We start from the raw sequence: 18,782 nt of genomic DNA, 5'->3' as shown, positions 1-18,782 counted from the left end.
TTTTCCATCCCTCAACCCCTTCCCCCTTCCTTCCCTCCCCACAACACTAGAGAATATTAAATGTTTTCTCCTTGCTATTTGAAATGTAGTTATTCTGCCCCCTAAGAAATACCTTCGTCTTCATTGGCATTTGCTGCTGTTCCGAAGAAGGCATTTGGCAGCAATTTGAGAAATGACAGCGGGGTTATTCGGAAGACCTCATGTTCCACGGCAATTTTTGTCATTGTGCCTTTTCCCAATAGCTGGGTAGAAACACTAATGTGACAGCAAGCTACCTAACCTTATGTGACCTGAGATTAATTAGCTCACCTGGGCCTCATAGACTAATCTGTAACAGAAGCCAAAGAGAAAAGAAATGACAAAGCCAGGCTGACAACATAAATTAGAAAACATTCACATTGGCAGAATTTCATCTTGACAGATAAATTCCAAACTGGTATTTCAGTGTTATTTGGAAAAACATGACAATCTTGAAAAGACAGTGATCATATATTGCAGTTAGATTAGGGACTTTGCTAATGATATGGGAGAAAAATAGCATGTTGGTAAGTAATGTTCTTAAACCTCTGGTAAAATGGCCATATAACAATGATAAGTTAAAGCCGTCTTTCCAGTTGGATCGAAGGCACTCTGTAGTAGACATCTGCAATCAAATTTATACTAGATGATGGGACAGTAAAAGAATGCTGGAGTGAAAACTTCTTTTAACTAGTAGTTGAGACTTATGACCAGATTGCTTGTGCTCTAATTTAATATGTCTAATTCTCAATTATTTATTTATTCAAATATTATAAGGCACCAGAACAAAAGAGGCTAAATTTGAGGATTTGGCATAAGAAATATGGCTGTATTTAAATAACTCTGAACTTAAAGAAATCTGATTGGGGCAAGAATAAGACTACTGGTGGGTAGTAATGGAAAAGGAAAAGTATGACTTCCATGTTATTCTTTCTGGTTGGCTCTGTACCAAGAGAACAGATTTTCAGCCAATAGTGTATTTATTGTCATCCTACCAATGAGTGCTGAGGGCTGCATCTCTCTGGTTATCTTCATATGCTTGGCTCCAAGAAGTGTATTAATGGCATTAACAACCAGGTCAAGAAAAAAATGGGACAAATAAAACTCTATCACTGGAATCAGTACATTAGCAACTATAAACCCGTCCATGGAACAACCTTCCTCCAACTTGTAAACACTTCACCTTCTTCACCTGATTGCTTCCAACTCATACATATTAAACACATCTGAAATTTTAGTGAGTCTTTGGCCATAAGTTCAGCCAGAAATTATTGATTACATTGCCATTGTTGTGTGAGCTACAATTGTTGTTTTCTTTCCCTGAAAAAAAAAATGATCTAGAGAATATCAGCTATGCGTTGAATCTTTATACTAGTTTTGATTTGGGTAGTTTTCTCTGAATAATTAAAATCTTGGAGAACATTCCTTCATGCTACCATGGACTGTGGAAGCGATTAGTAGCCTTCCCTATTGCTGAGTTAAATTCACCCTAAAGCATTTCCGCAAGAAATTATACCAAATATTCAAAAGGAACCAAAATACAGACAATGAAACAAAGAGTTGCTGGCATATATTTGCTTCTTCTGAAGCCTAAGATAATAAGTAGCTTAATGATACACAAAAGCAGAATGGAAATAGTCCAGGTATTCCAGCAGCATTCAACATTCACTTCTTCTTGCCTAAACCAATACATCATTCTAACAATGCTTCTCCCTTCCCCTGCATATTTTATTTTTCCTTCTCTAATGGATCATTACAATCAGCAAACTTTTCTATTTCAAAACTGTTTGACTTGAACTTTGCCTCAAGTCTCTGCCCGTTCCTATTTTGCTCTTTAGAGCAAGACTCATTGAGAAGGTTATCTACAGTTGCTGATTACAGTGCCTCACCACTCTGCTTTTAACCCTTTCTAGTGAGGCTTTTACCCCAACAAGACAATCTAACAATTTTCTCAAAGTAACCAGTCACCTCCATGTTATTAAATTCAGTATCAGTTCTCAGTCAAAATCTTAATTAATGAAGAATTCCTGGAACATTCAGAAGCTGTTCCTTGGTCAAGAGACAATTGCTCTACTGCCATTGTGTTTGCTGTGTTCTTTGTTCATTATCCTTTTTTAAAGCTAGTAAATGTGATACTGTGTGAAGGATATTGTGCCTTATCCATTCGATTATCTGTCAGAATTTAAGACCCCTGCTACTACCTGATCATTTGTAGATATAAGTTGGTGTCATGAATAGCACTAACTTTAAGACCTACAGCTGCATATGGCAGGGGCACTTTGAAGTAGGGCAGAGAAGAGAGACAGACCTGAGGAGATTGCCATCCCAGGGCAGTTGCTGACCCATTCTCAGTTAAAGGCAGCCAAATCTCTGTGGCCACAGTTTGTTTGCTGTTTTTTTATTTGTCAGTAAGAAGTTTTGACTCCTGTGGAATTGGACAAAGAAATTCATAAGAAAAGACAAACTGAGAGGAAAATTGTACTATTTAGTTGCTGCCAAATTGCTTACATTAAAGTAAGTAAAAATTTCTTAAAACATAAGAGAAAGTAAAGAGTTAATCATATTAGGTAAAACAGTAAAAAAGAAAAAAGTTTTTCTCTACAGCAAAAGTTTGGAAGGTGTTTGGAAAATACAGTATTCAGTTTTGATTCTATTCACATGTGGCTAAGCCACACTCCAGACCATGGGAGCTTATGAACAGGCTTCTAAAGAATGTGGCACTTTGCTTAAGAATACTAGCAACTGCCTGATGAATCTTTGCTATCTTATATTCATTAGTTAAATGATGAGGAGACTAACCATGTCATGGGAGACACAATAGAAAAAAAAACTAACCCATTGGGAAGGAGGTAAAATATAAATAGAGCAAGCTGATGCTGAAAAAGATTAATGTTTGACTTTCTTACATTCTTTAAACCTGGACTATTCCCCAAAGCCCTTGAGATGTTGCATATGCAAGGAAACTGAAATTGGTTTTATGATGATAAGCAATGAGGTGATCAAATGATAAGGCTCTATTCCAAACAACTATACATCTTGTGATACATGTAGTTTCTTCTGCTTGGGCCCCCTTATTTCAACCTTAAGGTCAGAGACTGATAGGACCTATAGGAAATGACCTACCTCTAACCACATCTGCCATTAGTTGCTTTAATAATGAGGAAATGTTTTCAGTAATTCAAAAGAAAAAAATGGCAAACAGAAAAATAAGAATGTAAGAAGAGAAGCAGAACAACAAGAAGAATGACTTAGCTCCATCACTTGTTCAAGTGGTGGATAAAGAATAGGAAAAAAATCAGAATGAGGATATTGACAGTGCTGCTCTCAGATTCTGTTGCTACATAATCACCAGCTCAAGGATGATAAGGTACCTTGGCTCAGGTGGCTCAGGTGGCTCAATCAGTTCAAAAGTACTATAAATCCTTCACTTATCAAAGTGGATGCATTTAAATCTAATGATGTTTAAGAGAAATAGAAGGAATTGGTGTGATACATTAATAAAGTCTTTTCCACTGCTGGTCCATGGGTGGATGTTGGGAAATAGTCATTTTCGCTGGTTTCAATGGTCATGCCAATTTTTCACTGAATACCAATTACCAGTGGCTGTGTTTTCATTTTTTAAATTGCAATTTATAATCATCTTTAAGAAAAGAAAGTTTTTTAAATTTTAATCTATTACGTCTCAGAACTCACTTTCAATAAAACAAAAATCTTAGAAATCAACAAATTCATGTCTTAAATAATGGCTGCATCTGGCTTCCCCAATTATGTCATAAGTACATTGAAGATACAAATCAACAAAGCTTTCCTTTTTAAAAACAACTTTTTATTAAAGTTTTGAAATTTAGAGAATATCTTAGGGGACATCCTTGAGCTACACTGGTATTACTGATGATCATATTATTTATATTTTGCATTTTTTTTTCTAGCTTTGGAGGCCTCCATTGGGAGATCCTCAGGCAGAGGGTCTGTCATCAGCTGTATCAAATCCCAAACTGCTAACAAGGCTATCAATGGTATTTTCTTTGTTGCAGTCTGCTTTAACTCTAGCATGTCTTTGGAGTTTTTTCTTGAGATCTCTCTCTCCCTGCTTACAGGATGCATCTGTTCTGGCAGGCTACCTACTTTATCCATTAGTGCCCTAGCGTATTAATCATAGTTATTTAAATTCCTGGTCTGATAATTCCACCATTCCTGTCATGTCTGGTTCTGATGCTTGCTGTCTCTTCACACTGTAGGGCTCTTTACCTTTTGGTATGCCTTGTAATTTTTTCTTAATAGCTGGAAATGGGAGTTCCCGTCGTGGCGCAGTGGTTGACGAATCCGACTGGGAACCATGGGGTTGCGGGTTCGATCCCTGGCCTTGCTCAGTGGGTTGGGGATCCAGCGTTGCCGTGAGCTGTGGTGTAGGTTGCAGACGCGGCTCGGATCCTGCGTTGCTGTGGCTCTGGCGTAGGCCGGTGGCTACAGCTCCAATTCGACCCCTAGCCTGGGAACCTCCATATGCCGCAGAAGCGGCCCAAGAAATAGCAACAATAACAACAACAACAAAAAAAGACAAAAGACAAAAAAAAAAAAAAAAAAATAGCTGGAAATGATGTGCCAGCTAAAAGGAACACTTGTAAATGGGACTTTAGTAATGCGGTGGTGAGATTTGGTGATGGGGGGGGAATCTTCTATAACCCTAATGATTAGTTCTCAGAGTCTTTTAGTTAGTCGTTTAGTCTTTTAGATAGCCTATGTCTCTAGACTGTGAACTTCACAGGTATTTCTCAGGTTTTTCTCTTCGCTTTTAGGTGGGACGTGATGGGTTTAGAGCAGGCTGTCTTTGTGTATTTCCCTTTTCCCACCTGGGAGGTAAATGCTGGCTGGAGTTGGATACCTCTCCTTCCTCAGGTGAGCTGGCTCTGGTACTATCCCAATTAGTCTCTGGTTAAGTAGTTTCCCCTGAAGGCAGGCCTTGCAGCGTTATGCTTTCCTTTGGATTTTTTTTTCCTTTCTGTTGCATTAATGTTCTATTACAGTTTTTCGTATTGTGGAAATTTTCAAATATTCACTAAAGTAGAAGGGATAGTGTAGTATCATGAGCTCTCAAGTACTGAGTGTTCATCTTCAATAATTAGCAACATATGCCAATTTCAAAATTGTTCCTTTTCCCCTCCCCTTGCCGGAAATGCAGAAACACGAGGGGAGATTTACTGTGGGACCTTGCTGAGCTCCTGGCAGTAAACTTTATGGCAGCCTTCCTCTGACTGGCCCTCCCTGGGATTTTTAACTCTCATAGTTGTCTGTAAAGAGCCTCTAGCATTTCATCAATTACAGCTCATGTTTTCTCCTCTGGCGTAGTTTCTGCAAGTCTCTGCTCAGGTAAGCCATGACTTTGTTTTCACCAGTTTCTCTGCAGTCTTGCTGGGGGTGGGGTGGCGCTTTGTCTGGGATCCTCTCCTCTTACCGATCCAAAGGAGTTGATTTTTTGGTCTGTTTCCTTTGTCATTAGGACAAAGTGAGGAGTTCCAAACTCCTTGCTTGCAAAAATTAAACTAGAAAAAACTTTTTTTTTTTAAATTGACTGTTTTGAAAGAATTTGGGATTTACAGAAAAATTAAGCAGAATTACAGAGTGTTCCTATATTATACCCTCTTCCTGCAGAGTTTCCCGTTTGGTTTCCCCTATTATTAACACCTTTTACTTTTTGATCTATTTGTTAAAATTGACGAATCATTATTGAGGTGTTAGTATATCCTAAAGTTATATTAAGATTCATTCTTTATGCTTTATAGTTTTGTAAGTTGAGGCAAATGCATAATATTATGTATATACGGTTGCTGAAATATGGCTGCTTCTGTTCATTGATGCCCAATAGAGACAGAGATGGAGGAAACTGAAAAAGTAAATGTAACCGCCAGGCAAAAAGGAAAGACAGCAGGCTATGGGCTCAAGGACTGTGCCCCTTCTGGAGGCAGTAGTCAGGAGTCTTACAGTGTTCAAGTAGCAGGGTGTGTTCAGCTCATGGACATTTTCTTGATTCATTGGTGGTAGGTAATTAGGAGTCAGCGTTATCAGCTTCCTGCTTCTGATCACTCTGGGTTCTACATGCTTGGGGCTGGCATACATTTACCTTCTTCTACCCAGTGTGTGTTTCAGTACCCACAAAACAACTCCAAGGACATGGCTCAGAATATCATCGTGGTCCTTGAGGAAGGACTAAAGTTCCTTGACTTTGTTAAATGGTAAACTATTATTACATTGTCTTTCTTGACTGTTTTCCTTTTTCTCTGCATTGTCTCACTTCTCTGATTAAATTGATTCTTTGACTAAAGACTTTCTGTAGACCCAAGGCAAGCAGAGACTTGAGGGGGGTCTATTCTGGGAATGCCTCATAGGGTCCTGCTCCATTACAATACCATTCAAGTATTACACCATAGTCTCACTGCCCTAAAATTCCCTGTGCTCCACTCCACCTATTCATCTCTGAGGTTCTGCTCACCCCTAATACCCAACAACCACAGATCTTTTACTGTACTCATAGATTGATCTTTTCCAGAATGTCGTTTACTTGGAAGCATACAGTATGCAATCTTTTCTGATAGGCTTCTTTCACTTAGTAATATGCATTTAGGGTTCCTCCATTTTTTTTTTTTTTCATGGTTTGGTAGTTTTTTTTCACCAGTGAATAATATCACATTGCCCAGTTATACCCCAGTTTGTTTATCCATTTCCCTGTTGTGGGACATCTTGGTTGTTTTGAATTTTACAATTATGAAGAAAGCTGTATAACCTTCTAGTGCAAGTTTTTGTATCAATATGTTTGCACCTCATTTTGGTAAATACTTCTAAGTTCAGTTCATGAGTCATATGATAACACTAAGTTTAGATTTGAAGCAAACTGCCAAACTCGCTATCCAGTTGAAGTGGCTGTACCATTTTACATTCCTGCCAGTAATAAATGAGAGTTCCAGTTGCTCTACATTCTCATCAGAATTTGTTGTTGTCAGTGTTTTGTGTTTTAGTCATTCTTAATGTGTAGTGGTATCTTGTTTTAATTCACAATTCCCTGGTGATACATGATGTTGCTATGTGTACTATTTTGTCCTCCTTATTTTGTGTTCCTTTCATCTACTCTTTTTTCTTGCAATACTAGGGAGGATTCCAGGATAATGTTTAATAGGAGTAGTGAAATTGCCCTGCTATCACTGTTAGGGGGAAATGGTCAGTTTCTCAGTTTGTATGACATTGGCTACAAGGCTTATTGCAGATTTTTTTTATCGATTTGAGGAATTTTTCTCTCAAGTATTCCCTTGTTAGAGATTTTTGTTTTATTATAATGGGTATCAGGTTTTTTCAAATAAATTTTATGCATCTATTGCTATAATCATATGATTTTTTCTTGTTTAGTCTGTTCATATGATAGATTGCAAAAATTTATTTTGGAGTGTTGAAACAGCCTTGAATACCTGGAATAAATCCCATTCGTTTATGGTATATAATTATTTTTATACATCATTGAATATTAGTATTTTTTTTGAAAGATGCTGATTTGGAGGGGGTGGTTTTAATGTTACTTTCATCACATGAAGTTTTGATATTTGGGTAATGATGACCTCATAAGATTAGTTAAGTATTTTCTCTTCTACTATTTTTTGCTACAAATCACAGAAATTGGTAAAATTTCCCCTCAAATGTTTGGTAGAATTCACCAGTGAAATATTCTGGGACTGGTTCTTTCTGTTTTGAAAGGTTATTAACCATTGACTTAAGTGTCTTAATAGCTAAAGCTCTATTCAAATTATCCTATCTCCTTGTGTGAGTTTTAGATTATGCCTTTCATTATGGAATATTTTATTTCAGCTAAATTATCATACTTGTGTGCAGAGAGTTGTTTATAGTATTCCTTTATTAACCTTTTTAAAATGGCCATGAGATTAATAGTGATGGCCACTCTTCAGCTTCTGATATTTCTAGTTTTTGTCTTCTCATATTTTTTTTTTCCTTTGGTACACTGACTAGAGGCTTATAAATATTATTGTTATGAGAGACAGAAGAAGTGGTGATTTATGTTTTGCTTTGCCAAAATAAAACTATCAGCTGGATTTAAGTAGATGCAGAAAATATAACTAGTGACTTTAGAGAAGAATTGAGATGTAATGTTACTATTACAAGTCATTTGTTGTTAATTTTGTATTAATGACTAAAAGAAGTTTAATTCAAAAAGGAATACAACTGCAATCCGTGTGTCATTGAAAGTAACAAAATAGATACTCTAGAACTTTCAGAATGAAGTGTTATTACTCTTTCTCTTATAAAAACATAATAGATAAGGTTGACTAATGAAATGAATAACATTTTAGCCACTTAAGATATCTTCTTGGAACAAAGAAAACACTAAAGGAGGCATATTTACAAAAGTCTGCTAAGATATCTGAATGGATTTACCTAGTTCCCAGGGAATATTTTCATTTGGACATCCCAATTAAGTTTTTCAATAAATCAGTCAAACAGAGCACAGAAAACCTGAACCAACTATCTGAGGTACAACGCTCCAGCAAACTTCTCATAAGAAGTTACAAATAAATGTTATTTTTGTAAGCCACTGAGAGTCTGTGATTATTTTTGCTGCAGAAAAGAAGTTGTGTCTGTGAGGGGAGGAAGGGAAGCAGTAGAACTATTATCTCACTACAAATATTCTAAATTCCCAATATTTTATGTGTATTATGAGGCTCTTATCATTTAGAAAAAAGGACTTCATACTCGTGGCATCTCCTCTTTATAATAATGTTGAATTAGACCAGATGTATACCGCCTATCCTCTAAATTTTACAGACTAGAAAATCGAGCATTTTAAAGGCAATTTTCTAGTATCTTGGAAAGAGGTTCTTCCTCTTAGGACTTTCTTAGAACTGAGGCCTTTTGATATTCCCGTGGGTCTATTTCATCACATTAAATTGTTTGGAAATGTATTAGGCATCCACTCTATGAATCTTCCCTAGTTCAGCTTACATTCATTATTTAAATGCCAATGCAAGAAATTAAATAATAAAAAAAGAAACACTCTTCCAAGAGGTATAGACATTATTAACATATTCTTTGTTTTGCAAAGGCAATAAATCATCCAGGGACCAGGCTACCTGCGGTCATAAATAGCACATATATCATCCTGATTCTTATAAAATATTGGCTGCATCTGGCTTTCCAATTTGTGTCATAAGCGACATTTAAGACATAAAGAAAGTACTAGCATTTCCATCTGCTCTGCTCTACCTAATTCTAACACCTGATTTTATTTTCACTTGTTTTCATCTCTTAAGATTTACATATCATCTGGTATCCTTGTATGGATTAAAATCTCCTTGAGGACAGAACTTAATTATTTTTATTACTACCTCCATCATGGCTTTAAGAACAAATCATAGATGTTTAAATTTTTAATTCAATTGACAAATAAATTAACATAATTTTCACTTTTCTTGCCCAAATCAATTTTTGTTTGCTTTGGATAAAATGGCACTGATCTATACAAAGGCTAATCTTAAATTGTATTCATGTCTGTGCCTGTGAACTTTTCTTGTGATTAAGAGATGAAAATGAATAGTGCTTGTGGTCTATATTGACTTTTTCAGAAATTAAATCATTATACGTATTATATATATAGTATGTGTGGATCTGTTAAACAAAAATAAAAATACAGTTCTTTGAGTTAAATTATAGAATGCTATTTAGTGAAATTTTGATATAGGATAGCTACTATTATTAATAAAAGTTTTAAAGGAAATTATAAAATTCATTAATTCTGTGAAAAGGAACAATTTTTATACTGCTTTATATTCATGAAATTTAATTTCATGGTTAACCAAAAAGTTCAAAACTGTCAATGAAGAAATGTCTTCAGCCTAATTAATGTCAAATTTTAGAAATATGAAGTCTATGCAATGAATACTGAAATTTCTGGTTAAAAATAACAAAACTCAGACTTGGTAAGAATTTGAAGCAGTATATTACCTGTTTGTCTCATAAAATGTTTATGCTTAGTCCAAACTTGTACATAAATCTCAGTGCTACCCCACTGCTCTTTAATTCCATTTACAAATTACTGTACAATTGCTCCATTCTAAGAGCTGGTGTGTCTGTTACTCCAAATTCCAGAACATAATAAGGATGGTTGGGTCCTTGGAGACTTGACTCAATGCAATCTCAGGAATGATCATGCTTTTAGTAGCAGGTTTAGACATCCTTATAGATATTCAACTCGGTATTTTAATTCCAAATTGTGTTTTATAAACAAATTTTCACATTGAAATTGAACATTATTATTTTAATTATTAAAATTATACCCAACTCTGCTGGACAGTTTTTTTTCTTGGCTACTTCAAAGCTCTTCATGGTTTTTCTAAAATAGTATGATCTCCATATCCTTGCATGATGGCTTTTACTATTAGGTCCATATTTTTATATTTGATTCTAAAAAAAACCTTACTCTATTGTACCTAGAATTTAGGAATAACTAATTTTCCCTTATATTTTAACTACATTCAAAGCTCCCATATGAAGCTCTGATGAGTAGACTGGTAGGTCCCCATAAGGGGTTTCCTTGGGGGTAGAGAGAGGAATAGAGCAAGAGAGGAGTTATGAAAACCAATAATGAATTGTTTATTAAGCAATGGTGTAACAGTTATATAACATTTACTTTATGTGGATAAAGGAGGGTGCTACTAATTCTACATAAGGAAGCATTGGTATTTATATGCTATCAGTAACCATTTGATTGTCCCATACAAAACTATAATCTATAAAACTATGACACCTCCTAACTTTCATTGCAAGTTAAATTGTTTCCTTATTTTTTCTCTTTAAGTGTTAGACATTTTTAGCTATATCATTTGATTTCTTAAGCACTTCTACTAAGAAGAGTACAATATGCATTATTTAATAAATGGGTTAATAGCTGCTTGAGCCATCTTAGTTTGAGACCAAGAATCTGCAGTCACTTAACTTAGGCTATTTTGAAAGTTCTGAGACATAAACAGTTAAAGACAAGTTAGAAACCACTGCATATGCTCCAAAGATTTTGTAAAGAGACATGCTTAATTTGGAGATAAGTTGACACATTTAATTTTGGAAAACATAGGATAATATTGCCAAGGGTTTGATTTGTGTGTGTGTGTGTGTGTGTGTGTGTGTGTGTGTGTGTGTGTGTGTTGATTGTATGAGCAGGAAAAATGAGGGCAAGAGCCTTAAGTTATTTTTCCATACATTGTTTTTTGTTGTTATATACTCATTCTTCTTACCATCTTTTTTTTTTTTAAATCAACCTGGTTCCTATTATTTTGTAGGGTTTTTTTTGAGCTATTAAAAATCTTATTTTTTTATCAAAGAATAGTTGATTTACAATGTTCTATCAATTTCTGCAGTACAGCAAAGTGATCCAGTCATACATATATTCTTTTTATCATATTATCTTCTATTATGAGCTAGTGGGGACGAGACAGCAATAAGCAAGTTATCAAATAAATGAACAACATGGTCTTTTTTTGAGGAGAAGGAACCACAAAGAAAATCATAGAATGATGTGTCACAAAGTGATTTAGGAGTGGAGGTGGGGCAGGAGTAACTTTAAATATAGTGGTCAGGGAGTTCCAGTTGTGGCACAGAGGAAACGAATCTGACTAGTATCAATGAGGACTATCATTGCTTAGCCATTTTAAATTTAATAGTTTGCATCTATTAACCCCAAATTCCCAGTCTATCACATTGCTTCTCCCTCCCTTTTGGCAATCACAGGTCTGTTATCTATGTCTGTGTGTCTGTTTCTGTTTTGCAGATAAGTTCATTTGTGCCATATTTTAGATTCTACATATAAGTGATATCATAGGGGATCTGTCTTTCTCTTTATGACTTACTTCATTCAGAGTGAGAGTATCTAGTTCCATCCATGTTGCTGCAAATGGCATTATTTTGTGGGTTTTTTGTGGCTGAGTAGTATTCCATTGTGTATATGTACTCCATCTTCTTAATCCATTCATCTGTTGATGGGCATTTAGGTTGTTTGCACGTTTTGGCTATTGTGAATAGTGCTGCAATAAAAGTTGGTTAAACATATTATTTTATAAGCTGTAATATATGTACAGTGAGTTGCACAGACTTTAGGTTTACAGCTGGATCAGCTTTGATGATGAATTCAATCAGTGAAATGACTTTTAAAACATAGACCATTGGCATTACTTGAGAAAGTTTCCTCATACCTTTTCTTAGTTAATTGTTTCCTGGCCCAAAGAGCAATCTAATCTGATTGCTGTCACCATGGGTTAGTTTGTATGTATGTATGTATGTATGTATTTTACCTTTCCTAGAACTACATATAAAAGGAATCATGGGGTATATACTTTTTTGTAATTGGATTTTTTCTCAACTTAATGTTTTCATATTTACCCATGTATTTACATATACCACTAATTTTAATTTTTTGATGAGCTTTTTTAAACTATATGAACATCATAAAGTTGTTTCTTTACCCTGTTGTCAAACACCTGGATTGTTTCCAGTTCTAAGTAAACTTTGTATAAATACTGCTATACAAGGATTTCTGCAGGCAAATATATTCATTTTACGAGAGTAAAATGATGAGTCATAGGGAAAAAGTACTTACCATATTTTGATACTTCCTAAAAGTTTCCCAAAGTGGTTGCAAATTTTACATTCCCAAAAACTACATATGAGGCTTGAGTTCCTCCACATCCTCTGTAACATTTGGAGTGTCATCTTTTTCATCTCAGCCATTAGAGTGATTGTGTAGTATTAACTTTTGTTAATTTGCATTTTCCCGGTTACTAATAATGTTGAGTAAATTTTGTGCTTATTGATTTTGTTTGTGAAGCTTATGTTTAAGGCTTTACCCATGTTGTATTAAATTGTTTACTTTTATTACTGAGTTAAGAGTTCTTGTCTTCTCTGGAATCAAGTTCTCTTTTAATATATATATATTAGAGATATTTTCTCCCTATTGTCAATATTTATCTATTTAATGCTGATTTTGATATGCAGGTATTTTTACTTTTGGTAAGGTAAAATTTATCAGGTTTTTTTTTGTTGTTGTTCGTTTTGAAAATATTGTTCTGTGGCATTTCTATGGTATCTTTGTCTATCCCAAATTTGCAAAGCTATATTCTATGTTTTCTTAAAGATGTTTTCTAGTTACGATTTTTTTTCTTGTCATGATTTTATATTTAGCACTAGGATTCATTTCAAATTAATTTTTGTATATGATATTAGGGGTCAAAGCTTTTGTTGCATTTTTATTTTTTAAAGTAGATAAATACATAGTTGTCCCAGTGCCAATTTCATGGATTGCTTTGACAATCTTGTTGAAAATTAACCTTTTTTTTTGTATTATTATATGGTTTGACCCTTGTTGAATGTAAATCTATTTGTTCTTTCTCTAAAACCATACTATCTTATTAAAATAGCTATAAGTCAAGTATGGAAATCAGGTCCTCTTAGATCTCCAATTTTATTCTTATTTCCACTATCACTCGATTCTTATAGGTCATTTGTATTTCCAAAAAAAAAAAAAAAATTAGCACCATGTTATCAAGATCTATTCAAAGGCCTCACTAATAGACTCTTGAATCTATCAGGTATTGGCAAGCAACAGTCCTAAGTCAAATTTGACCACAGTTTTTGTAAGTAAAGTTGTATCAGAAAGAAACTGTACTCATTCATTTACATACTACCTTTTGTGTGTGTGTGTGTGTGTGTGTGTGTGTGTGTGTGTGCTACAGCATGCTATGGTATGTTGAATGATAATGGCTTGTAAAATCTAAAATATTTATTATTTTTCTTTAAAGAAAAAAAATTGTTGACCCCTGATCCACATTAATTTGGAAAGACTGTATATCTTAAATATTGAGTTTTCATGCTCTACAAATAATTTACTTTCTTTCATTTAGATAGATACTCATTAATTTCTTTCATTAAAGTTTTAGTTTCCAGTAGAGAATTCTTAGATGGCTTTTGTTAAATCTAACCATATATGTATATGTAATTTGTTTCCGATATTATAACATATCAGAGTATTAAATTGTATTTTTCAGTTACTCATCTCAGAAGTTCAAATAAATTTTGTATTTTGGCTATGTATCTGTGATTATCTGAAATTTTAACTGCTTTGTGCATGTGTGTGTGTGTGTGTGCATGTGGCTTCCTTTTTTTTTTTTTTTTTAAGGGCTTCTTAAAAATTTCCGACTATGTAATTAAGCCATCTAAAAGTAAAGGTAGTTTTACTTCTTTACTTTCAGTCTGTGCAGCTTGTTTACCTTGTCTTCCTAATCATGGGGGAAGGACTTTTTTAAATTTTAATTTTGTTTTTCATATTTATCAGTTTCAGAAAATACACTACTATTTCTACTATATTTTTCAGTTATCACATACTATTCTTACTTTTATGTTAATTAAGTAACAATTATATAGAAAGCTTTTCCCTCTGACTAGGGGTTTAATTTCTTCTACATCTATTTTCATAAAGTAAGTCAAAGTTCATATCATTAATTTTATATCTTTTACCTTTTCTATTATTGCCTGTAATACTATAAATCTATGCAGTGATTAGCTATAAGACAAATACTATCAAGTTGTGTTTCCATCATTCAATTAAAATATTTTCTGATTTTTCTTGGGACTTTTTCTTTGACCACTCTGTTAGAAGTATATTATATAATCTTCAAGCATATGGAAATTTTCTGTATAATATCACAGTTACTGATGTATAATTTAATATTACTGTAGTCCAAAAACATATTCTACACAGGTTCCATCCTGTTAGAAAATTTTCTGTAGCTTGTTTTATGGGCCAGCACATGGTTATGTCAATGGATATTTCATTAAGTTTGAGAAGACTGTGTTTTTGACCCTATTGAGTGTGACATTATATAAATGTCACTTAAGCCAAATGGTTTGACAGAGTTGCTCAAAGCCTCTATATGTTGAATTTTTTTTTTTTTTTTTGCCTAAATCAACTGTTGAAAGAGGGATGTTAAAGGATACAATTCCTCATTTATAAAGATTTTTTTTTGAAAAGGGATTGGTAAAATTATCATATTAACTCTTCCAGGCATTCTGTAGTATATTCCTCAGAATCAGTTGGCATTATTTCTGTTTGGTCTAAAAAATTTTTTTTAACATTATGTTCTTGCATTTCATAATATGGGATTGGATGTCAGATACATTGCATAAAGGAAAATAAGACTGATGTAAATGATGTTATTTCTCATAAAAGGCCATTTTATTTGCCAAATCATAGTGTAAGATTAGGGGATAGAGGGCTACTTCCTGATGGTGCCTGAGGCTCAGATGCACTAATAACTTTCTGTTGATTTCCCCACAACACCTGCAGACTTTTCAGGCCTGTCCCTTAGCATTAAGTGACTCTTACTTCCATTTCAACTCTAAGGCAGTCATCTCCTTGGTTAAATTTTCAGATTTTCTTATCAGCATCTAGGGCTGTTGCTTTCTCCACTCACTGTTCTCTTAAAGATGAAATCTACTATGTATTTCATCTAACAGGGGCTGGCCACTTTTTTTTTGGAATTCAGATAACTAGATTTACATTCCAATATCAGTTTTGTAATGGTTTAAAATAACTAGGATTTTGAGTATTGTCTTGTCCTTATTTTGAGTTTAATTGGAACTTCCTAATGATTTTTTACCAGTCTGTTACCACCTCAAATGTGGTGTAAGGACTTAAATTAGTTCTATTTATCCATCAATGAAAATATTTGTGAAAATATATGAAAATGAAAGCTGCACTTGAAACTACAGTGAAAATCAATATTATCAGTACTTGTGCTAATATAGCCACTGTGGGATGACTCATTACTTCCTGAGGATTATAGTTTTCTCCAGTAAATTGATGGAAATGGGAGAAGAAATAGAAAAAAGGCTATGTAGAATGTGAACTGCAAATTACAGGTTTATGTTTTTCAGAGAATCAGGCAATATGGGTTTCCAACTGAGCCCAATAGAAACTCATAAAAATATCTTAAAAATTGGGTTACTTCATATAAACAGGCACTTCTGCTTTAGGAGTGAAAATGAGAACGAATAAGCATGTTGGAAGTTTTTGAATGGATAATCCTTATTTTTTGTGTTATGTGTTAATCTAGTTAACTTAATGCTATACTAATACACATAAGAAAAAACCATCTAAATAATCAATAAGTACATATAACAGAGAACATGGGTCTTCAGCTGCATGACCAGTGGAAATGTATGTCATTCTGAAAATTGGGAGTCAGAGCTATACTGCAAAAGTAATTTACTACAATAAATATAACTTAGAAGGTAGATGTCTGTTCATAAAAGAACACAGATAAATGAGTTCGTGTAATTCAAATAGAAACTCATGAAGAGTGATCAGAGAGATGAGTATAATATAAAAGGAAATTGATTAAATATAGCAAAATTTAAAGAAAATGGATATAATAACTATATTGAACTCTTTATTGTGAACAGTTTGAAGCAGAATTTTAGCTTTAAATAATCAAATCATATAGATGTTAACCACTGGAAATAGAGAGTGAGAAAATTAAATGGTTGACATGGAGGTAATAAAATGAGGATTCCCTTTCAGAATGAGAATTTTCTCAGTATGAAAGATAAAATTGGAATAGACAAAAAAAGAATGTAAATTATAGGAAATAATTTTGGTCAATGGAAATTATTACATCTAAGATTTTAAGATTATGCTTAATTTTTATAATGAAGTCATACTTATTAGAATATAGAAAAAGATATAAGAATTATTCTTCCTCATCATGAAATAATCTTGGATTTCAAGCAGAAAATTTTACAAAATTGTCATCATGTCAAACAAAATATTTTTTATTTTTAAATAAAAAGTGCTTTAAAAGTATAAGCTCTTATGTTAAAGACACTCTTTTGTTCATGGCTCAGAACCTAAAACTGCAACTTTTATATTGTAGATGCTCCATACATTTGTGAATAAAAAAGTATTTTTTAAAAAACTAATATATTCAATAAAGGAATAAATAACATCTATAATCACACTGCAGCAATAACCAATGCTAATATTTGATATATATCTTCCCAGACTTTTTTTGTTACTATAAAAGTGTCTATATATATTTTAAATGAGACCTTGTATCTATGCTAAAATGAATGTTGAATATGGATTCAATACGTTCTTCTGTCCTTTCTTAGTAAGCATGATTTTTCAGAGATTCTTAAAGCCCAGGCTGATTTTCAGAGGAGAAATACTCATCTCCTGTGTTAGAGGCAGAACCAAAAAATTTGAGGAGCTAAGTGGAGACCATCAAGTGGGTTTAATCATCTCTTTCTGATCTTGTACAGGCTTCAGGGCCTTTGATGTTAAAATAAGACCTAAATATGAGGGTATTATAGCAACCATGAGTTATATATTAGATAAATTATTTCCATTAAACATGTTTTGCTTTCTTCTTAGCTTATCGGGTATTTTAGGATAAACTGTCTTCCTTAGATAAAAATATTTACTTTGAATATCCTAGAATTGTGTAAGAATATTATAAAATGCCTTATTTGAAAATACACTAAAATTTAATTCATTTTAGAATAATGACTATTTCTTCAAAGAAAGGATCTTTAAAAAACCTCCATAGAAATGTTATTTAACTTATGCAACTGCATTGGGAACAGACCTATTTTAACACTCCTAGTGAAATGACCTGTGTGGCAGTCATAAAATGTGTTATACTAAATATACTTTATTCTAAAGAATGATTCTTAAGCTCCAGATCCACATAATATCTAAAACAGCTGACGATAACACAGTGACTGATTGGATCTTATCTGAATTACAGTTTTATGATCCAAATGCAGTGTGCATTTCTGACAGGTGCGCTAGAAACTGCATTGCTTTCTGAGGCCAGGAGAGATATTAAATTCTTGGTTTACCTATCAGTGATTTATAGTCATAGGATTCATATCTTAACTATCCTTAAATAAAATAGCCATTGTTGATAGTACTAAAAATTGTTTCCTACTTAAGCATAAATCAAAGGAGACAGTAAAATGAAGCGGTAATCACTTCAACTCTTTTTTTTAAAACTTACTTTACCTGGAGAGAGAATGTGTTAAGATGAATTGCATAAAGTAATGAAATTTTTTTATACAGTTTATCTAAAAATGGAATTGCTTAATCATATGTGGTAAATAAGCTCTGATTAATTCATGCAATGAAATATAACCAACACCTGTATTTATCAGAATATCTACACTTCTATAGTAGAATATTGAATGAAAATATCAAGCTGTAAAAGTACTATTTCATTAACACAAATTCTCAGAACAATACATACACTTTCATGAATAAAGAAATTAGAGTGAAAGTATACAATTCTTTCATGAGAACTATCAGCACTAATTTCAAGACTATATCTAAATTGGGAAAGAAGGACTTTACCTATATTGTTAAAATACACAGATGGGAATCAAATTCTTTAGGTCATGGGGAAAGAGATAGTGTATTGATATTTCAAATTTAAATCTAGTAATAGTAGATATCTTATTTGTCAGCAAAGAATGACTTTTAGGGCTATTTTTGAATATGTGGACCATCCAAAATTTTGTTTTAAAAAAGTAACAGCAGGACAGAGAATATTTTATCTAAATTAATAATGTTTGTACCAAAGAAATATCTTTTTTTTATTTTTATGTAAGGTATTATTACATATTTTCTACCTATTTTGCAGCATTATATATTTTTAAATTTTATTGGA

General features: G+C 33.3%; 1 protein-coding gene across 2 annotated transcripts in view; it reads left to right on the top strand.

Moving 5' to 3' along the window:
- LOC106504979 (uncharacterized) overlaps positions 1–18,782 on the top strand; it is a 980,193-nt gene that overhangs the window by 848,958 nt on the left and 112,453 nt on the right. The window contains exon 1 of one of the 2 annotated variants that reach the window (XR_001298990.3): positions 5,188–5,385. The exons of the other annotated variant lie outside the window; for it this stretch is intronic. The gene's annotated coding sequence lies outside the window, so the exon portion shown is untranslated. Of the gene's footprint in view, positions 1–5,187; positions 5,386–18,782 lie in introns of those variants that run through there. 2 annotated transcript variants of the gene reach the window in all.

Source organism: Sus scrofa, chromosome 9 (genome assembly GCF_054392235.1).
Source record: "Sus scrofa isolate SSC_HxYL_T2T_F1_AM1 chromosome 9, Sscrofa_HxYL_maternal_Yorkshire_Landrace_v2.0, whole genome shotgun sequence".
Classification (NCBI taxonomy): Eukaryota; Metazoa; Chordata; class Mammalia; order Artiodactyla; family Suidae; genus Sus; species Sus scrofa.
The sequence above is the reverse complement of the archived record's forward strand: the minus strand, read 5'-3'. Positions and strand labels throughout refer to the sequence as shown.